Source organism: Nannobrachium achirus, assembly GCF_963921795.1.
Source record: "Nannobrachium achirus genome assembly, chromosome: 20".
Taxonomy (NCBI): domain Eukaryota; kingdom Metazoa; phylum Chordata; class Actinopteri; order Myctophiformes; family Myctophidae; genus Nannobrachium; species Nannobrachium achirus.
In genome coordinates this window covers 55,326,053-55,330,673 of record NC_137827.1, presented here as the reverse complement: position 1 = coordinate 55,330,673, position 4,621 = coordinate 55,326,053, and the positions used below count along the sequence as shown (strand labels likewise).

Sequence of the window (4,621 nt, the reverse complement as noted above, 5' to 3'; positions counted from 1 at the left end):
GCAGGCAAGCAAAAAGGCATCAAGGGAAAGCAAAGAAGACATCAAAGAAAAACTAGAAGCAGTGTTTTTCCGAACAGGACTCAGGCAGGTCAGGTAGTTTTTTTTTTGGCCTAGTGGTGACTATAATAGGCCAAAGTGAAAAGGGTACCACATGTTCTTGGGCCTTTCACGGCAATCGTACGCTGCATGTGTGTGTTTTTCTAAAAATTGACCCGCTGGTGGCGCTATAACAGGCCAATGTGAGAAGGGTGGAATCTGTTCCTTGGCCTAGTGGGAATGTGTGTGCAAAATCTCACAAATAGCAGGCTGCGTTTGAGACATTTTGTTCAAAAAGGAGCAATCCTGCAAACCTTGGAATTCAATGTTAGCCAATTAGATAGAATATGATATCGGATAAATCCGTCATGATTACGTCACTGTAGATATACTGTGTACCCATTTGTGTGATTATCGGATACAATCTGAAGGAGTAATATGGAAGAATGTGTTTTCGGCCTTCTGGTGGCGCTATAAATGACAGAGACTGCCGATTTTACACTAATCGGCATAGTTATTGGTAAAAGCACAAATTGACCTCTACACGACATATATGCAAAAGACTATATGCAACAGACATAAAATAGTTCCAATGAACTCCTCAAGGTTTTAACTCAATATCTTTATTTTCCAACTTTTTCATTAGTTGTCTTTGTTGAAGAGTTGGTCATCAGGTTGTAAACCTTCAAAACAGAGGGTTAACAACCTAGCCATTTTCAGGCATGTCTTTTAAATCACAATGTTTTCAAATAATTCAAGTAGTAAACGTCTTCAAATAAAGTTTTTAAACAACGTTTTTAAACATTAAGTATTGTGAAGTCTGAACCCAAACCAGCACACGGAAACAGTTCTCAAGGTGAAAACGCAATAAGCGTTGTTTTATTCAAGGGGGCGTTCCCCTAAAACATGAAATAAAGTTCTTCCCAAAACCAGGGCTTTTAACTAAAAATATGCTACTTTCCAGAACTTAACAAACAGGGGTTACATTCGAAACACATGTTTCACAGTATGCCGTTGCTTCCATTAACACATGCCATTTCTCTTCCAAGATTCAGATGCGGCTCCTAATTTGCCTACAATGGGAACAGATAGAACCACCATTAGCAATGTGGCAAAATACAGAGCAAATGTGCGACAGAGGAGAACATAGTGGAGTTTTGCTTACTGCTCGATGGAAGAGTCCCTTCGAGAGCCAGCTACACAGTGAAGCAGAGCTCGGTGGTTAAGAGCAAAAACATTTGGATTGCCTGACTCGGAGAAGCTGTGTTGCGGCCAGGTGCTGACAAATCAAACTGATTGAGAATGAAATTGGACTAGCACCATAGGCCCCTGGCTCCACCAGTAGCTGCTAGAACAATGACAGTAATACGTATTACAGATTAACCACGTAGTTACACGGAATCGTGGACTACAAAATATATGTCAACCCCTTTCCTTGTTCACCTTTGCACATGCATATTACCAGTAAGACTCCCTAATTGGGAGATAAGTGACCGTCAGGTCGCATACACAAACTTTAGAAGGCAATCGTAGCCAATCAGGAGGTAACATGGGAAATTCATGTTGATGAAATGACTTGAGATACTGTGTACCGCTTTGCGTGTTTTTAGGGAAAAATCTGTAGTGTTGAAAAATGTGTTTTGCAAAAATCGGTCTGATGGTGCTGCTATAAGAGGGGCATGTGAGATATCAGGGACGGAGGTTGTGATTTGACAATCAATTTGCGTGATTTTAGGCCAAAATCTGTAGGAGCGTTGTTCAAAAATATGTTTTGCAAGAATCGGCCTCATGGTGGCGCTGGAGGGCCATGTGAGAAATCAGGCTGCCAAGGAGTGTGTGCAAAGTTTGGCATGGATAGGGACAACGATGGCAGAGATATGAGTAGGGCAAAAGTGTGATGTCACACGGACAGACTGCCAGCCGGTGGAGGTTTTGATAGTAACTGCGACCTAACAGTCGCAATAATAGTCACATTTCTTTAGTTAAATGCTTACATTAAAGAAAGATGAGGCCACACTCCCAAACAATAGTGGACACAGGCAATCCACAACTGCACAGTCCTGGCAATATAAAACACATTCTCACTGTAAACCATAGACCAAAATAACAAAACACAAGCAAACAGTCTTACCGGTTAACAGAGCAGCACACATCCTCCTCTCTACATCATGCAACCAGCAGTGTTTTGCTTCAACTGTTCTTCAGGTGGATTCAATCAGCCGACACCCAACAAGCAGCCATCTTAGCTGCTGCATTCTGGGAAATGTAGTGTTTCTGAAAACCAAACAAAGCCATCAGTTAGATTCAGTTCACATGCAAAAAAACATGGCCTGGATAAATAAAAAAAGAAAAATCAACTAATCAGCCGATCTACAAGGTTAAAACAAAATAAAGTCAACAGATCTGCTGATTTGGAGGTTGTGATTTGCCATCCAATTCGCGTGATTGTAGGCCAATATCTGTAGGAGCAGTGTTGTAAAATGTGTTTTGCAAAAATCTGTCTGATGGTGGCGCTAGAGAGGGGCATGTGTGAAATCAGGGACGGAGGTTGTGATTTGACAATCAATTTGCGTGATTTTAGGCCAAAATCTATAGGAGCAGTGTTCACAAATGTTTTGCAAGAATCGGCCTCATGGTGGCGCTGGAGGGCCATGTGAGAAATCAGGCAGCCAAGGAGTGTGTGCAAAGTTTGGCATGGATAGGGGCAATGGTAACGGAGATATGAATAGGGCAAAAGTATGATGTCACACGGACAGAGTGACAGCCGGTGGAGGTTTCGATAGTAACTGCGACCTAACAGTCGCAATAATACTCACATCTCTTTAGTTAAATGCTTACATTAAAGAAAGAGATGAGGCCACACCCCAAACAATAGTGGACACAGGCAATAATTCACAACTGCACACTCCTGACAATATAAAACACATTCTCACTGTAAACCATAGAACCAAAATAACACTGTAAAACGGTAAAAGAGACCATACAAAATACAAGCAAACAGTCTTACCGGTTAACAGAGCAGCACACACAGCCTCCTCAACTCAGCAGTGTTTTGCTCAAACTGTTCAGATGGATTCAATCGGCCGACGCCCAACAAGCAACCATCTTAGCTGCTGCATTCTGGGAAATGTAGTTTTTCTGAAAACCAAACAATTAGATTCAGTTCACAGGCAAAAAAACTAAAACAAAAAAAATCAACTAATCAGCCGATCTACAAGCTTAAAACAAAATAAAGTCGACAAATCTGCTTATCCACAAGCAATAATTACATTCCCGAAATGAATCTTTTTACATTCCAATCCCAAAACCAGAAACAAACATTTCCGAGCCACATGTTCACTTACCAATTATCTTAGTCACGCAGCCTCAGTGTCAATATCAGAGTTGGTCAGGTGGATCTAAAAGCAATATAGTGTGGGTTAAATATAAATGGAGTAATGCTGTTAGAAATTGGAATAGTCTTGAAATGAAATGTGTACAAACCTGCAGCAGCTCCAATGAGGTTACTGAACAAACTGAAGAAAGACTGTTTTTATACAGGGTGTGGTGATTACGAATGCTCGGCAGCTGTGACTCAGGGACCGTGGTCAAAACATTGCATGTGAAAAATAAGAATATATTCCATTTGAAAAATAAAATAAAATGACTGTAATTCCCGCTGAACCGTGGGTTACAAGTGCACAAGTGCACAGTGCACTAACCTGCATTATTGCAAAGTGTGATTAAAATGTGACTTTGAATGTATGTTTTAGAGGCAGAAGAATAATTTGCCAGCAGCATCAACCATGCTTCCAAACACACTGAGCACGCACGCACGCACGCACGCACGCACGCACGCACGCACGCACGCACGCACGCACACACACACACACACACACACACACACACACACACACACACACACACACACACACACACACACACACACCTGTGCCTAACCATTCTGCATTAGAGGTGGGATTTATGGCTCTTTGAAGTGAGACAGTACCATCGATCTGGCTCACTAAAAAGAGCCGTTCAAAAGACTGGCTCATTTGGCTCCTTGTATATTTATATATTTTTAAGAAGAATTTGTTTAAACATGAATCCACAAGGTGGCACCACATTCCTCTGCTGACAGTTGAGATCACAATTTAGTATTTACCCTTTTCATAAAATGTGTGTGTAAATTAAGCTACCTTGACTTTTGTTATTCATAAAACACAAAAAAAAACAAGCAGGCAACAATGAACTCGCTCCTCCACTTGTTCTCTCTCTCTCACTCACTCACTGTACTCAGTCAGTACTCAGTAGAGTAGCAAGGAGATGTTGAATTGGGGGGAGGGGGTCTCCCCCCCAAATGAACGGCTCTCTACTGCGTGAACCGGATCCCATCGTTCACTTCAAAGAGCCGTTCAAAAGATTTGATCCGTTCGCGAACTTCCCAGCTCTATTCTGCATCTAGCCTAAGGCCCAGATCATGGGAAAACCCTACTCACGTCAGGGTGGGGGGTCCCCAGTTCAAATATGATTCTTTTTGGTTTCAGTGATATTTGGACTTACCCTCTACAGTAGTTCATCATGAAAATTTTACTTTGCATGTATG

At 41.7% G+C, this 4,621-nt stretch overlaps 1 long non-coding RNA gene across 2 annotated transcripts; it reads right to left on the bottom strand.

Annotated features, from left to right (window-relative positions):
• Positions 1–988: 988 nt before the first annotated feature.
• LOC308305695 lies at positions 989–3,777 on the bottom strand. Of its 2 annotated transcripts, none has more exons than XR_013963127.1 (5): positions 3,381–3,777; positions 3,044–3,174; positions 2,168–2,310; positions 1,202–1,384; positions 989–1,109 (listed from the first exon to the last, which is right to left on the bottom strand). It is a non-coding gene; the product is annotated as an uncharacterized lncRNA (long non-coding RNA). The 2 variants fall into 2 exon arrangements; XR_013963128.1 differs by having other exon boundaries at positions 1,202–1,381.
• Between the last annotated feature and the right edge of the window lie 844 nt (positions 3,778–4,621).